This window comes from Lactuca serriola, chromosome 4, assembly GCF_051521515.1.
Source record: "Lactuca serriola cultivar US96UC23 chromosome 4, Lser_US96UC23_V15, whole genome shotgun sequence".
Lineage (NCBI taxonomy): Eukaryota > Viridiplantae > Streptophyta > Magnoliopsida > Asterales > Asteraceae > Lactuca > Lactuca serriola.
Window position 1 is genome coordinate 331,176,788 of NC_136411.1, and position 18,417 is coordinate 331,195,204.

The window sequence follows — 18,417 nt, forward strand, 5'->3', positions numbered from 1 at the left end:
TTGAAAAGGAATTGGAACACTTATAGTCCACTGTTTTACAGAAAGTTACAGTTTTGGCCCTCCAAAACAGAAAAATTCGCATAATGGGCCTCATTGGGCCGAAATTTTCATTTTTAGCCCATTAAGCTTGAAATTCATGTTTTTAGCCCTCTAATTAAGTGTAATTCCAGAAATAGTTTTATGGAAACTGTTTTGGCACACTTCATCCATCAGAATCTGTGAAATGACAATTTGGGCCCTTATTTTTGTATTTTTCACATTTTAGGCCCAAAATTTGTGTTTTTAACCCAAAGGAAATTATTACTAAACCACTTAGCCATTTTTCTTGAAACACTTTGTGTTTAGAAATATATTTAAAGCTAAAATCATTTAACACAAGATATTTCTCGGTTTTGATGGGTTTTAAGGCTAGATCCAACATTAAAACACATAAAAGCATACATATAAGCATGGAAATCATACAAGGCATACAAACACATATAGATCTACACTTTCACTTGTATTCCCCCCCCCCACAAAACTCATAAAAACAGAAAATAGGGGGTATGAAGCTCACCTTGGGGTGTGGATTCGGTTTTGCAAGGAAAAATGGAAGGAAAAATGAAGTGTTTTTGGCCTTGGCTCCCTTTGATGAAGATCTCGAGTTTTGAGATGGTTCTAGGGTGCAAGATCATGATTTTTGTATAGATTAGGGAAGTATTTTGATAACAAAAGAATTTAAACCATAGATCTATGCATAATCTTACCTTAGATGAAGAATTTTGTCGAGATTTCCTCTTGAATGCTTCCTAGAACTCGAGATTTTTGAGTGGAGAGGGAGAGTTGTTCTTGATTGATCTAGAGAGTGTTTGAGAGATTTTTGGGGTGTGTAGGTGTGTATGGCCGAGAGTGAGAGAGAGGAAGAGAAAGAAGTGATTTTTGAAGTGATGCTTGCATAGAGGCATGAGATGTTGCATGGATATCCTATGGGTAATAATGATGTGTCACTTGAAAGTCAACTATCTTCAAATCCTCTTGGGCTTGGGTATTGGGCCGAAAACATGGAGGAAAAAAAGAAATTTGGGCCTTTTGTTCCTAAGCCCAATATTTGAGTTAGCCTTGGGTATGTTTTTAGTCTAAAAGAATGTAGTAGGATTTTTATATTTTTATTGGACTAGTTTAGGTTATTCATGTATCAAGGCTTTTAATTCGTTTAATTCTAGGCCCAATATGGCCCAAAATGTTAAAATAAATAAGTTTGGGTCCAATTAGAGCCCGATTAGGGTTTTAAGCCTATGATAGTCTAATTGGAAGCTTATTGGTCCATTTGGATCCAGTAAGGAAGTTCTAGTCTAAAATAGACTTAACAAGAACTTCTAGGGTCTCCAATTGTTTGATGACTATTTGTAGTACTTGCATGATGTGTTTGATTGAAGTTTTTGATTCACATTAACTTGAATGTATAGATTACATAGCTCAAAATTTTCAGTTGTGACATCATCCCCCCGTTAGAGGGAATTTCGTCCCGAAATTCTGTTTGAAAGCTAGATTTGAGGATGCTAAAATAGGTGAGGGTACTTTTGCTTCATTTGATCTTCGCGTTCCCACGTGAATTCTGGCCCACGCTTTGCGTTCCACCGTACCTTCACGATCGGGATGCGACTCTGCTTAGTACGCTTCACCTCCCTGTCCATGATTTCGATTGGCTCTTCGACGAACAGGAGATTCTCATTGATTTCGATTTCGTCAAGAGGAATGACAAGGGTTTCATCTGATAGGCACTTTTTCAGATTAGAGACATGAAACACGGGGTGTACACCGTTTAGCTCCGTGGGTAGTTGTAGTCTGTATGCTACTGGACCTATTCGGGCGACGATTTCGAAAGGTCCAATGTATCGCGGGTTCAGCTTTCCCCGTTTTCCGAAACGTATAACCCCTTTCCAGGGTGAGACCTTCAACAATACTCGATCGCCGACCTGGAATTCTAAGGGCTTTCGCCGTTTATCAGCGTAGCTCTTTTGCCGGTCACGCGATGCCTGTAATCGAGCTTTGATCTGGACAATCTTTTCTGTGGTCTCGCGAATGATTTCCGGTCCTGTCATTGCCCTATCCGACGTATGTGTTCTTGCTAGCTGGGTGTCACCTACTTCAGCCCAACATAACGGTGATCTACATTTACGCCCGTACAGTGCTTCGAAAGGGGCCACCTTAATGCTCGAATGATAACTATTGTTATATGAAAACTCGATCAACGGTAGGTGGGTATCCCAAGACTTTCCGAAGTCTATCACACATGCACGAAGCATGTCTTCAAGCGTCTGAATGGTTCGTTCGCTTTGACCGTCCGTTTGTGGGTGATACGCGGTGCTCATATCAAGATGAGTTCCCATGGCCTTGTGGAGCGACTGCCAAAAGCGTGACGTGAACCTACTGTCCCTATCCGAGATGATAGATTTTGGCACTCCATGAAGTCTTACAATCTCTCGTAGGTACAAACGCGTCAGCCTCTCCATCTTGTAGGACTCTTTGATTGGCAGGAAATGGGCAGATTTCGTCAGTCGGTCGATTATTACCCATATGGTGTCCAATCCGTCCGACGTCTTGGGCAGCTTGGTCACGAAGTCCATAGAAATCCCCTCCCATTTCCACTCAGGGATTGCCGGTTGCTGTAACAATCCGGAAGGTTTCTGGTACTCCACTTTCACTTTGGCACACGTAAGGCACTTACTAACATAAGTTGCGATTTCCGCCTTCATGTTAGGCCACCAATAGTGCTGCTTAATGTCCAAATACATCTTTTCTGAACCAGGATGAATGGAGTATCGTGTCTTGTGGGCTTCCTTCATAACGGTCTCCTTGAATCCTCCGATTTTTGGAACCCAAATACGGTTCATGAAGTAGTATACCCCATTCTCTTTGACTTCCAGGTTCTTCTCCATTCCGCGTAATGCCTCGCTAGTTCTATTTTCCGCTTTCATAGCCTCTGCCTGGACTGATGCAATTTGAGCGGTCAGATGAGACTGAATGGTTATCGAGTGCGTTTTCGTACGGCGATTTGTGTACTCCTTCCGACTTAATGCGTCAGCTACCACGTTGGCCTTGCCTGGATGGTACTTGATCTCGCATTCGTAGTCGTTTAACAACTCCACCCATCTTCGTTGTCTCATGTTCAGCTCCTTCTGATTCAAGATGTGCTGGAGGCTCTTGTGGTCTGTGAAGATGGTGCACTTTGTACCGTACAGGTAGTGCCTCCAAATTTTTAGGGCGAAGACCACGGCTCCCAGTTCTAGGTCATGGGTTGTGTAATTTACTTCGTGCGTCTTTAGTTGACGGGACGCATATGCTATCACTCTTCCACGTTGCATGAGAACGCAACCTAAGCCTTGATTTGACGCGTCACAGTATACTACAAAATCTTCCGTTCCTTCGGGTAGAGATAGCACAGGAGCACTACAAAGAGCTTGCTTCAAGGCTCGAAACGCAACCTCTTGTCGGTCTGTCCACTTGAATGGCACGCTCTTTTGTGTAAGCAAGGTAAGTGGCTTGGCGATTTTAGAGAAGTTTTGGATGAATCTCCTATAGTAGCCTGCTAGGCCTAAGAACTGACGAATTTCTGTGGGCGTAGTCGGAGTTGCCCATCCTTCCACAGCTTTGACCTTAGAGGGATCCACATGAATTCCATCTTGGCTAACTACGTGACCTAGAAAATTCACGCTCCGTAGCCAAAACTCACACTTAGAGAGTTTGGCGTAAAGCCTTTCCGATCGCAGCGTTTCTAGGACTTGTCGGAGATGTTGACCATGCTCCTCTTTGCTTCGAGAATAGACGAGGATGTCATCGATAAACACAATGACGAAGTTGTCCAAGAACGGTCGACAGATTCGGTTCATTAGGTCCATAAATGCGGCGGGTGCATTTGTTAGACCGAAGGGCATTACGACGAATTCATAATGTCCATAGCGGGTTCGGAAAGCGGTTTTAGGAATATCTTCTTCTCGGACCTTGAGTTGATGGTATCCGGACCGTAGATCTATTTTAGAAAAATAGCTAGCTCCTTGGAGCTGGTCGAATAGATCATCGATTCGTGGGAGTGGGTAGCGGTTTTTAACAGTGAGTTTATTCAACTCTCTGTAATCGATGCACATTCTGAAAGATCCGTCCTTCTTTTTGACAAAGAGCACCGGAGCTCCCCATGGCGAGTAGCTAGGTCGGATAAATCCCTTGTCCAGAAGCTCACTGAGTTGGCTGGACAATTCCTGCATTTCAGCAGGTGCCAATCTATATGGTGATTTGGCGAGAGGAGTTGCTCCTGGAACGAGGTCGATTCGGAACTCAACCTGTCTCTCTGGGGGTACTCCCGGAAGATCTTCAGGAAACACGTCCGAGAATTCACACGCTACCGGAATGTCTTGGATGTTAATTTCTTCTTTGGCCTTGTCCACTATGTGGGCCAAGAACGCTAAGTTGTTCTTTCGCAGATGTTTTTGTGCTTTGATGCACGAGATAAGACGAAGATTCGTGCTAGGTTTGTCTCCGTAAATTACTAGGGTTTCGTGATTCGGGAGACGAAGGCGAACGACCTTCTCGTGGCACATAATCTCAGCATGGTGGGGGCTTAACCAATCCATGCCGATAATCACATCGAAACTCCTAATTGACACTGGCATCAGATCTATTCGTAAGACGTGTTGGTTAAGGGTTAGGGTACATCCGATGTAGATCTCCCTAGTGGATTCGGTTTTCCCATTGGCCATTTCCACCGTATAGGTTTCATTTAGCTTCTAGGGTTGTTGTTTTAGTAAATGTTTAAACTTCTCACTTACGAAACTTCGCTCCGCTCCAGTATCAAATAAGATGCATGCATAAGTGTGGTTTAGGAGGAACGTACCGGTCACAACTGCGGGGTCCTGAACTGCATCACTCTGACCCATAGTCAGCATTCTCCCTGCTCCTCTGTTTCCTGAGTTGTTGTTGTTAGGGCAATCTCGACGGAAATGTCCCGTCCTTCCACACCCAAAACAGGTGTGGCTAGGCCCTGCATTGTTGCTGCCGGCATTGGTGTTGTTGGTATTGCGGTGGTTATTGTTGTTGTTCTGGTTGTTTCCCTGACTCTGGTTCTGAGAAGGATAAGTCCTGCAGAACCTTGCAGTGTGTCCCCTTCGGTTGCAACTGGTGCAATGGAGTTCCCTGCATTCGCCGTGATGGTGGAGGCCGCACTTATTGCAACTAGGAAGAGTACCGGAGTAGGGTCTTGAAGCATTTGAAGCAGCTGAGGCTGGAGCATGTGATGTGACTGGTACCGGCGCAGTGACAGCGTGAACTGCCACCGTTTGCTGCTTTTTAGAGGTCTCGGGACCCTGACGCCCCTTCCTCTTGTTGTTCCATCCTTTCTTACCATCACTCTCCTTCTTCTTCTCAGTCTCTACCGGTTTCTCGCCCTTTTTGTGGTTATGATCATATAGCCTCTTTGCCAATCTCTTCGCACTGTCAAAAGTTTCAGGGTTCGCAGCTATCACATTCCCTTGAATGGGGGATGTCAGTCCCCAAATGAATCGTTCAATCTTCTTTCCCTCTGATGTGATCATACCCGGGCACAACAGAGATAGTTCGCTGAATCTCGATATGTAAGCATCGATGTTCCCATTCTGCACCGTGAGATTCCATAGTTCCTGCTCCATCTTCTGTATTTCGCCTCGGGGGCAGTACTCAGCCGTCAACATCTCTTTCATTTCTGCCCAGGGAATAGAGTTGGCGACAGGGAGTGTCATGGCTTCTACATGACCATTCCACCAAGTGAGTGCTTGGTCCACAAAAGTGCAGGCCGCGAACTTCACTTTCATCTGCTCGGGGCACTCGCATATCTCGAATACCGACTCTACCTTCTCGATCCATCGCTTTAGGGCGATCACTCCTCCGGTACCGTTGAAAGTTCGGGGTTTAGCGTTCGCAAAATCCTTGTAGGTGCACGTTTTAGTGAGTCCTTGGTTCGTCCCGTTGTTCGAACTTCCGGATCCTTGCCCGTTACCTCCTCCGTTGTTCCCTCGGTGAAGTTGTGCCATAGCCGCTGTGACTGCAGCAGACACGGCTGCCTGGAAAGCAGTGGAGTCAACTTCCGGCGGGGTTGGTTCGGGATTTCCGCGAGTAGCTGGGCGAGGCATCTTTCTGTCATGAAACGGAAAGATGTTGAGTGTACGTGGTTTCTGTGAGGTGGCGACTCTACTAACTAGGTGTATGGTGCGAACCTAAACATTACTATCATCAAGCATACAATCATAATGTCTCAACACATAACAACTGAGAATATTATAGCAAAACACACAAAAGTTTATTAATATTATCCGCATTTAGTACAAGAAAATTTGCTCGTAGGAGCATACATATGTAACACTATTCCGACAGCATAACGGCTCCATGAGTAGTGTAGTCACTTAAACATAAAGCCGGAGTACATAACATAGTTCCTAATAACCTACTATGATAAGTCTATCCCTAACCGCGTTGAGCTGCGTCAGGAGGTGGTGCCGAGGTCATATGCCGAAATGTTGTGCCAGTAGCTGCGCCATCTCTGCCATGTCTCCTATGACCTCATCCCTCTCATGCTCTGCTTGCACTGCCCGAGCCTCCATAGCATACAGCTGTTGTCGCAGTGCGGCGATCTCAGCTTCGAGGGAACGGTTCTCTCTTGGGGGATTCGCTGGTGGAGCAGGGTGATCTGGTTGTGCCTCGTCCTCGCATGGCGGGATGGGGTCCTGGTCCCCCGCCTGACCTCCCTCGTCGTCACTGTCGATTCCTCCAAACTCGTAGTCAGTGTCTACGTATTCGTCGGGTCCGACATCGTGTGCTTCGCCTGGATTCCCTCCTGGCTCATCCACAAGCATCCCGTGAGCTACTAAGGCCTGATGAAACTGGATACCCTGCTGCTCCTCCTCAGGCTCCTCCTCCTCCTCTAGCCACCCGTTGTTTCCCTGATTAGGGAAGTAGGGGTCTCCCGGGTGATGAAAGCCAGCCATGTTGTCTGCGCGAGTACGTAAATATGCTACATCATCCTAGGATGCTATGTCTATCATACATACTAAGCAAACATTCTCTTTTTGGGTGATAAAAGGTATAGTGTTAGGTTTCCTGGCTATCCCGATCTCATCAAGACGTGTGTTAATTTTACCTTGGAGAGAATGTAGTTGATCATGCTACATTCACTCCTTGGTATCACTAAGAACAGTCCCGAATTAACCGAGATACCAGTGTTATGGTGTTTGATTCAGCGTTGGATCTTTATTCCTAATGCAAGCAAGTGTGTTTTATTTACTTGTTCTGTTCAGAGTTATGTTAGTCCCTCTTTTTGGTTTATAGTTGCATATCAATGTATGGCTCGACATGCTAGTTCAATATAAACAAAGCTCTGATACCAACCTGTCACACCCCCGAACCAGACGGCGGAAACGTCCGGGGGCTGTCGTGACTCAATTGAATACCATAACATTGAATATATATGAAACATAACAACATTCGCCACCATTCATTAACATAGTACAACCAGTAGTGTTTACATATCATACATTGTTTAAACATTACATTCCCCCAAAAATTAATTTGTTCAATTCATACAAAAATAAACTGCAACCGTCACTGAATATGAGAATACAAGTATTTTGAAAAACGTCAACATATGAAATGTTGGTGAGTTCATAAGTTGTATTTGAAAACAATGCTTCGTATCGTTTGAAAAACCACCAGAAAATCCGATATTTTCTGAAAATAGTATAGTCAAAAAAGTGTGAAGATCCATAAGTATGCTTGTTTGTTTTCTATACTTGTAAAATATTGTTTATTGAAATCGTATGTATTCTGAATTTGTATGTATTGAAAACCCTAGGAAAACCCGATGTTTTCCTAATTCCTTGAATTCCATGAAATTACTTGAAACCATTGCAACGCATGAAGTTGTCATTCCAGACGACATTGGATCATTGATGAGCAAGACTATCCGCCACAAACACGCGTTACACAAACGACTAGTCTATAGCAATACTAACGATCCCGAAGGCGTCGTCCGTACTAGTCACGCTATCCAACCGTCCTGTTGTCCCACATCCGAAGAGAAGGAGGACACGAAGGCCTCGACGACTCCATTAGCCGGTTGGGGATAAAAGGTACGAGGGGTCCCAGACCCGCCTCGCAAAAAAGGCAGACTTTACTAGCGACACTAAAGGACCCTTGGGGACCAGTAGTCTACAGCCATTGAAAGTCCGGTTACGTTGTGTCGGGTTGGGAAAACCCAACACTTCGTAAGATGAAGTCTTTGGGCCTTAAGATCAGGTCGTCGGGCTAGCTAGGCTCAACGAACAAGATTTTACACTTGTGGGGCCCAAAGATAGTGCGTAGACGTCTGTGCACATGTATAATGTATTCCGAATCGTTATTTGTATGAATCATAGTATTGTAGTATCATAGTATCGTTGTATTTGTGGTTTCGGATTTTTATTGGTTCGAGACCGAACCAATTCGTTTGACAACGACTTTTGGTATTGTAGTGTATTGTATTTTGTCGATAGTAGTAGTACCATTATTTGATCATATTGCATGTATAGAATTAGTCTTGGAAATTTTCTGTTTTCAGCCCCTCCTCGTTTGTAAAATTTACCTTTTCAACCCTTTATTTAAAATGTTTTCCGGTTTGGTATTTAAATCAATTTTCTTGACATTTTAACACCAAAAATTATTGAAATAACCATTTTCCAGCATTTTTTCATAGAAAACAGTTTAAGACCCTGAAAATGCAGTTTTCTCGGTTTCAATCCCCTTTTTTCGCAAATTTGACAATTTTGGCCCAAATGGGAAAATTTTTGCAACTTTGGTCCTTTTTAAATTTAAAAAGCATTTTAAACCTTTGAAAAGGAATTGGAACACTTATAGTCCACTGTTTTACAGAAAGTTACAGTTTTGGCCCTCCAAAACAGAAAAATTCGCATAATGGGCCTCATTGGGCCGAAATTTTCATTTTTAGCCCATTAAGCTTGAAATTCATGTTTTTAGCCCTCTAATTAAGTGTAATTCCAGAAATAGTTTTATGGAAACTGTTTTGGCACACTTCATCCATCAGAATCTGTGAAATGACAATTTGGGCCCTTATTTTTGTATTTTTCACATTTTAGGCCCAAAATTTGTGTTTTTAACCCAAAGGAAATTATTACTAAACCACTTAGCCATTTTTCTTGAAACACTTTGTGTTTAGAAATATATTTAAAGATAAAATCATTTAACACAAGATATTTCTCGGTTTTGATGGGTTTTAAGGCTAGATCCAACATTAAAACACATAAAAGCATACATATAAGCATGGAAATCATACAAGGCATACAAACACATATAGATCTACACTTTCACTTGTATTCCCCCCCCCCCCCCCCACAAAACTCATAAAAACAGAAAATAGGGGGTATGAAGCTCACCTTGGGGTGTTGATTCGGTTTTGCAAGGAAAAATGGAAGGAAAAATGAAGTGTTTTTGGCCTTGGCTCCCTTTGATGAAGATCTCGAGTTTTGAGATGGTTCTAGGGTGCAAGATCATGATTTTTGTATAGATTAGGGAAGGATTTTGATGACAAAAGAATTTAAACCATAGATCTATGCATAATCTTACCTTAGATGAAGAATTTTGTCGAGATTTCCTCTTGAATGCTTCCTAGAACTCGAGATTTTTGAGTGGAGAGGGAGAGTTGTTCTTGATTGATCTAGAGAGTGTTTGAGAGATTTTTGGGGTGTGTAGGTGTGTATGGCCGAGAGTGAGAGAGAGGAAGAGAAAGAAGTGATTTTTGAAGTGATGCTTGCATAGAGGCATGAGATGTTGCATGGATATCCTATGGGTAATAATGATGTGTCACTTGAAAGTCAACTATCTTCAAATCCTCTTGGGCTTGGGTATTGGGCCGAAAACATGGAGGAAAAAAAGAAATTTGGGCCTTTTGTTCCTAAGCCCAATATTTGAGTTAGCCTTGGGTATGTTTTTAGTCTAAAAGAATGTAGTAGGATTTTTATATTTTTATTGGACTAGTTTAGGTTATTCATGTATCAAGGCTTTTAATTCGTTTAATTCTAGGCCCAATATGGCCCAAAATGTTAAAATAAATAAGTGTGGGTCCAATTAGAGCCCAATTAGGGTTTTAAGCCTATGATAGTCTAATTGGAAGCTTATTGGTCCATTTGGATCCAATAAGGAAGTTCTAGTCTAAAATAGACTTAACAAGAACTTCTAGGGTCTCCAATTGTTTGATGACTATTTGTAGTACTTGCATGATGTGTTTGATTGAAGTTTTTGATTCACATTAACTTGAATGTATAGATTACATAGCTCAAAATTTTCAGTTGTGACAATGATCTCAGACTTTTGGATTTGACCCTACTGTGCAACTCTCGTTTGAGTCTAACCGTTGTTTGGACAAGTCCTTTACTTGAAGGATTATCTGAGCCTCGTCACATGTGATTGTATTCAGGTACTGGCTAATTGGCATTACGAGGAATCCCTCAACATCTGAGGACTGGTTTGCTCAAAGGTTTCCCTAGGGTGAGCCTAGGATGAGGTTAGTGCTAGGAGCAGTGATGGTAGTAGTACAAGGGAGTGGGTGGAGTTGAGGAAATTCTTGAGGAAAGTATGGATAGATGTGGAAGATAGTATGGGCCCGTACTACTGAAAGAAGAGGATCCGTACTCTATTCAAAAAGGGTCGGGATGAGACCAGGAAACTTGTAGTGTGTGTATGAGTGATCCCTCAGTAGTGATGTGTGTTTTGACAGTTATTGTATCATGATTTCAGCATGGTGACATTGTGTGAGAGACCAGTGGGCGGATCAGGCGCAAGAGAGGGATCAGGCTCGGGTTCAGGGACCGAGCAGCTAGAGGAGCGGATGAGAGAGTTTGTATCAGCTGAGATCACGCGCAGTATCATAGACCAGACTCATGTGATATTTGGCACGGTCAAGGAGGGTATACTAGAGATTTTGGATGAGAGGATGGGAGCCTTCCGGGCAGAGATGATGGCTTTGGTGGGAGCACGTACTTTGACGTTCCGAGAATTTAGAGCTTGCAGAGCACCATATTATCATGGGGCTAGGGACCCCATTGCTAGCAGCAGATGGTTGGCCGATGTGGCCAATGCTTTTTGTACAAGCCGGTGTCCCGAGGGGGACAAGGTCAGACTCGCCTCCTGTCTTCGAAAGGACAAAGCGAGGGATTGGTGGGAGGAGGTTGGACATTCCATTGGTGATGAGGCCGCATAGGACGCGATGAAATGGAGTGATTTCTCGGCCAAGTTCAGGGCTGAGTTTTCACAAATTATTGAGGTGCAGCAATTGGCACGAGACTTTCAGGATTTGACACAGACTACGGAGACTGTGGCAGAGATCACCACCAAGTTCAGAGAGAGGGCTCTTCTTGTTCCGCAGTATGTCGCAGACGAGGAGATGAAAAAGGCTCGATATCACGAGATGTTGAGGGCTGACATCAGGGAGTTTGTGAGCAGGTCCGACTGTAAGACGCTGGAAGACATGATTTCTCAGGCTAAGGAAAGGGAGATCGATTTGGAGCAGATCCGGAAGAGGAATCCAGATGAAGTTCAGGTAGCCATAGGTTCGGGCAAAAGGCCCAAGTGGTCAGATTCGATATCGAGGGATTTTTAGAGCCACAACCGATGCTGTAAGTGTGGCAGGACGCACGAGGGAGCGTGCAGGAGTGGTAGTGGTGGAGATTCTGGCTGCTTCAAGTGCGGCCGGACTGGTCATTTTAGCAAAGATTTTACTGTGACCACCACTCTGGGATTAGATATATTATGTTTTCATTGCAGTCGGTGGGGCCACAAGAAGGCCCAGTGTCCGAGTTTGCTTTCAGCAGGACGGGTGATAGCACCTGCCCCTGCGACTTTCAGGATCACTGACGGCGGTCAAGGCCGCGCGGAGGCGCCTGCGGTGGGAAGCATGGCTTTTCAGTTATATATAGTGGAGCCGTGAGCAGCACCAGATTTTGTAGGTGCGTATCTTTTTCTCTCCTGATAAATTTTATTCTTACTTATATTGTTATGGTACTGCATTGATGTTAGTAAGTGGGTATTTTGGAGTATTATATTGCTTGTCTACGAGTGAGTTATATGCCATCTGCATGCCATGGATGATAGAGTAGTAGTCCGAAGATGTTCCCTTAGGTCAGGTTTTTTGGATGCAGTCACTTTAGCAAAAGCAATTGGGGATGGAGAGGTGCTCAGTTAGTGACAGGATGGGTTTAGGTCTGGTAAAAAGCTAGTTGGAGCACTAGCATAGGTAAACGTTGGGTGACAGCAGATCGACCCTTCAGATGATAGGAAGGATTGGGAATCCTTTTCAAGCTATGAACTGTAAGGGATTAGCAGGATCAATGTCGGGGAGAACCCTTCAAGTATTCAGAGGCGGTAGCATGCTAAACTCAAAAGGATTAGTGACCTCTGAGAAGGAAGCGAAAGCAACCCAAGGGGTTGAGTGGGTTCAGGAGTACAGGAGTTGGGAATTTGGGGAAAATTCCCAATGTCGGGTTCATGTATTTGGGATTAGTAGGCGATTGGTTTGGAAAACCAAGTTGAGGATTTTCCAACAGTACACAAGTATAGCAAGGAAGTAAGACCACAAGGTGGTCGTAGAATGTGATGAATGAGGGCTAGTTGAAGGATCGTTAGCAGGACTCGGGTGAGTCAGGGTGCCCTCGGAATAGTAGTCAGTGGTAGAGGCAGCATGGAGGGTGTAGCAGGATTGCAAGATTGCCGTAGCATTCCCCAACATCGAGTCAGTGAGGGAAGTGATGTAAGACTGCGGGTAGGCCGTAGCATTCATTAGCAGTTTAGTTTGCGGAGTGTGGGCGGAGGCCCTTATCTCCTAGTTTGTGGAGTGTGGGCGGAGGCCCGTATCTCCTAGTTAGCACGATGGGGATCAGGAAAGACTAAGTCGATGAGGTTTAGTATGGAGTTGGCCTGCATAGCCCTTGCTAGGTGAAGCCACTCCAGTATGCAGTTGGGTGAGACCCGTGGGCGAGGCCCATGAGATCATAGCAGCACAGGTGGGACCTGATAGGGACCTTAGGGTCAAGATAGGGGATCGAGGATCCCAAGACTTGTAGCGCCATAGTGGCAGGATAGATAGAGCAGTTTAGATAGCCGAAGTTTCTTCGGAAGTCGCTGGGAGTGACTAAGAGATTGTGCTAGTTGTAGTGACTGGTGAGTATCAGGTAACTCAGTTATCGGCATAATTTATAGAGGGACCAGGGTGGTCTCGGTCCATTCGGAAGGTGAATGAGAAACAACAAGACTTTAAGATAGGGAAGTGACGATAGAGAAGTATGGTACGGGACAGCTAGTTGACCGAGGAGTGCTACGCCTCTCACAGCAGGGTTGGATAATCTCAGAGGGAAGGGTTTGATCCTGTTGCGCAGATTTCGTTGGAGTCTAACCGTTACAGGGATGAATCTTTTACTCGAAATATTATCTGATCCATATGCTGGTTTGGGTGCTCAGCGCTAAGTTATAGTAGCATGAAGTGTTCGGTAGGTATCGACAATAGTGACCAACAATGGGAGAGGCTGGAGTAATGGATACCATGAAGGATATGTATTTCATAATGGTAGAGGAGTTGGTTCGTGGTGGAACGTTGCCTTGGGAATTCCAGAAAAGGCACAAGGAAAAAGGGGGGGTGAACCCCTAGGATTTCGGCATGAGTACTTGGGGAGTACTAGAGGGACTGTCAGTTGAGTAAGTTGTGTGCTCAGGATTGGTGGGATTAGAGTGCACTTGAGGATTGATATCTACAAGGACTAGTGTTATTCTGGATAACCGGGTGGAAGGTCCATGGAAGAGGTCGGCCGAAGTTATATTCATCAGGCAAGGGTGAGGCGAGCGGATTGCAGGTTAGATGGCCGTAGCGGACTTCGAGGACGAAGTCTAGTTTAAGTGGGGGAAAGTTGTAACACCTAGAATCAGGAAGACCAAGAAAGGAAAGAAAAGCCCTAAGTCAAAGGCGCTAACTCGTCGAGTCTAAGGAATGACTCAGCAAGTCGGAGCGGGATCCGTGTGCAAGGTTTAGTGACCGACTCGGTGAGTCGGCTAGTGTACTCGACGAGTCTGGTCTGGGTTGGGAAAACCCTAATTTCGGGACTTGGCACCCTATTTAAGTATCTCATTCTCATTTCTAGGGCTACATTTACAGCCCTCACTATCCAGAGCAAAACTCTAGTGTCCTCCATAAAAGTGTGAGCTATTATTGTGTGTTCTTGAGTGATTTGAAGACTAGAAGAAGAAGAAGGAGTTGTAAGAGCTAAGGAGTGATTGTAGATCCAAAAGGAGTCCCTCTTCCTCATCACTTTCTGGTAATCAAGCTCTTACCTTGATCTATGGATTCTTAGATCTCTTCATGTCCCTTTTATGAGACTTTTGGGACTATTTCCAAGGCCAACCCGAGTAATGAGCCTTTGAGGACGAATGGAGACTAGATCGGAGCATCTTTTAGCCTTAGGAGCTCTGAGGAAGAAGATTTTCTCAACTATGGTTTCCATCCATGGCTTAGACCTCCATTGTAGCTTGGATTTGGTGTTTTAGCCTCATAACCCCTTGCATGCACGTAAAGTTAGCAACTTTACGTGCAATGCTAGCATAAGGAGTCTAGATCTATAAGTTGGAAGTGTTGGAATAGACTGAAAGAGACATAATAGAGTTGTCACAAGGAGGACTCGGCGAGTCATTTCATGGACTCGACGAGTCGGGTTGCAAAACCCAAACCCTTCCGTTTATGAGTCGGATCAGTGAGTGGGGTTAGAGAAGGACTCAACTAGTCTATGTCTGTAATGGACATGAAGATCATGGTACTCGACGAGTTCAAGGATGAACTTGGCGTGTCCAAGGCCATCTCCTTAGATGATAAAGATGGACTCGACGAGTTGTAGAACAACTCGGCGAGTCGGTTGGAGATAGTCCTGAAGTGTTAGATGAAGGAGAACTCATCGAGCTCTCGCTAGACTCGACGAGTGCAATCGGGGTTGTTTGAGATTTGAGGAGCATGGACTCGGCGAGTTGGTAGAACAACTCGACGAGTCGAGTCAAATGGAAGGTTGACTTTGACCAGGACTTTGACCTTGGCCAGAGCTGACTTAGTTTGACTTCTAGAGTTCAATTTGGGACTAAGTGTTATATTGATATAGTAGCTCGGGGAGCTAGTGGAGCAGCGGTTCAGAGATTTGTCGGATAGCATCCAGAGGGTTATCAGCAAGTTCAGCAGTACATGTGAGTTTCCCTTTGTGTGAATGGGTCTACGGCTACAATGACGGATCATGTAGTTAGTAGTTATGAGTAGGAAGACTCAGGGGTTAGCCCTAGGCATTGTTTTCCAATATGATATTCAGGACCAAGGTCCAATGTCGGGCGGGTGCCCAAGGAATGGTTTGCATGATAGAGTATACTTGTTGTCCTTGTGATACTTGTATGTTCCTGGTAGGGAGGTGAGCATGGGCGAGATCCCGTATCTCACTATTAGCAGTGTATGGATGGGGGTCCATATCTCATCAGTAGCTGAGCAGGGGCGAGGCCCAAGTTAGGAATGGGGTGTGTGTGGGCTGGGCCCGTATCCTACTATCAGCAGGAGTGTGGACGGGGTTCCATGACTCATCAGTAGTAGGGTAGCGTCAGGGTCCAAGACAGGCGAGGTCTTTGCATAGGAATGCAGTAGAGGATAGATGATCTCTTCGATCAGTTACAGGGTGCTTCTTGGTTTTCCAAGATCGATTTGAGAATAGGGTATCATCAGGTCAGGGTGAGGGAGGAAGATGTGGAGAAGACCGTGTTCCGGACTTGTTATGGACATTACGAGTTTGTGGTCATGCCGTTTGGACTCACCAACGGGCCAGCAGTGTTTATGGATCTGATGAATCAGGTCTGCAGACCGATGCTCGATCGTTCGGTTATTGTGTTCATAGATGATATCTTGGTTTATCCCAAAACCCGAGAGCAGCACGAGGAGCATCTATGGGAGTTATTGGGTGTACTGAGACGGGAACGATTGTATGCCAAGTTCTCAAAGTGTGAGTTTTGGTTACAAGAGGTCCAGTTCCTGGGGCATCTTATTAACCAGGAGGGGATATTGGTCGATCCGGCCAAGATCGAGGTGGTTATGCAATGGGAGGCCCCCAAGTCTCCTTCGGACATTAGGAGTTTCTTGGGGCTGGAAAGGTAGTATCAGAAGTTTATCCAAGACTTTTTTGAAGATTGCAGTACCCCTCACTCGTCTGACGAGGAAAGGGGTGGTTTCTGGTGGGGCCCCGAGCAGCAGGGGGCATTTGAGACTCTTCGGTAGCGGTTGTGTGAGGCTCCAGCTCTGACCCTCCCTGATGGAGTGGAGGATTTTCTGGTATTTTGCGATGCATCCATCATAGGGTTAGGGGCGGTCCTCTTGCAGAGAGGACGAGTGATAGCCTACACATCTCGGCAGTTGAAGCCACATGAGACAAGGTACCCTACACATGACTTGGAGTTGGGGGCAGTGGTTTTTGCCCTCGAGATTTGGAGACATTACCTGTATGGGGTCCGTTGTACCATATACACAGATCACAAGATCCTGAGGCATATCATGGACCAACCCAATTTAAATATGAGGCAACGCAGGTGGTTGGATGTAGTCAAAGACTACGAATGTGAGATCCTTTACCATCCGGGTAAAGCGAACGTGGTGGCGAACGCTTTGAGCCGCAAGTCAGCTGGGTTTTCAACTCTAGCCATATGTATGAGGATATCCGTGGATTGACCACTGGTAGATTTGATTAGGGATGCTCAGGTTGATGGTATGCGACAGGAGAACTAGAAACTGGAGAGGATCAAGGGTGAAAACACCCGATTTGTGCGAGATAGCCGGGGATTATTGACCAGATGTGGTCGGGTATGGGTTCCAATGACTGGTGGAGTCAGGCAGACATTCATGGAGGAGGCTCACAAGTCTCGTTTCTCAATCCATCCGGGAGCCACCAAGATGTACAGAGACCTGAGTCTGAGTTACTGGTGTCCATGTATGAAGCGAGAGATTGCCTGGTATGTTGAGAGGTGCTTGACCTGTCGAATGGTCAAGGCTGAGCATCAGAGACCTCATGATAGACTGTAGCCTCTCGAGGTTCCCATGTGGAAATGGGAACAGATCACCATGGATTTCATTACCAAGTTGCCGAGGATGGCAAAAGGGTATGATGCTATGTGGGTCATTGTGGATCGATTGACCAAGAGTGCCCATTTCCTGCCTATACGGGAGAGCTCCTCAGCCGATAAATTGGCCGATTTGCATGTTAGTGAGATTCTAGCTCGTCACGGGGTTCCGGTATCCATCATCTCCGATCGAGATGTTAGGTTCACTTCTCGGTTTTGGCAGAAGTTTCACGAGGAGTTGGGCACACAGCTGCACTTTAGCACAACGTTCCATCCGTAGACAGATGGCCGGAGTGAGCAGATCATACAAACTCTCGAGGATATGTTGAGAGTCTATGCTATCGATTTTGGTTGGAGTTGGGATTCCTACATACCCCTTGCTGAGTTTTCATACAACAACATCTTTCATTCCAGCATTGGCGCCCCACCTTATGAGCTGTTGTATGGCCGGAGATGTCATACCCCGGTCTGTTGGGGTGAGGTCGGACATAGGGGATGCGTCGGATGGAGGTGGTTTTGCAAACTACCAAAATAATTTAGCAAATCAGACAGCAGCTGCAGACCGCACAGAGTCGGTAGAAGAGTTACGCCGACAGACGCCGATCTGAGTTGGAGTTTTAGGTCGGGGATATAGTGCTTCTGAAGGTCTCACCCTGGAGGGGTGTAATTCGTTTTAGGAAGAGGTGAAATTGGGTCCCCGATATATTGGAGTATTCAGGGTCATTTCTAGAGTCGGCAAGGTGGCATACAGACTAGATCTGCCAGATGAGCTTAGCCGTATTCACAACACTTTTCACGTTTCGCAGCTGTGAAAGCGCATCATGGATCAGGAGGCAGTGGTACCGTTGGATGATATTCAAGTCGATGAGCGCTTGAATTACGTTGAGAGGTCGGTATCTATATTGGGGAGAAAGACAAAAGTCTTACGGAACAAGGAGATACCTTTGGTGAAGGTACAGTGGGAACATCGGAAGGGATCCAGGTTTAACACCCTTTTTAAAGGATCATTAGCCTCCTTGTGACCCCCTACAGCCTCTAGAGAGTCCAGCAAAAACCCTAAACGAGTGTGTGCCATTTTGTGAGGATTTCAAGGCTTGGAAAGTAGATTTGGTGAAGAGGACTTGAAGATAAGAAGGTAGCAACAAGAGAGCTTGTGTGAATCTGCAAACTTGTCCTCTCTAGTTTCATTTGGAGGTATCAATTCGTTTTCTTGACTCAAATCCTTTCTAGATCTCATGTGGGTGAAGAATTGGG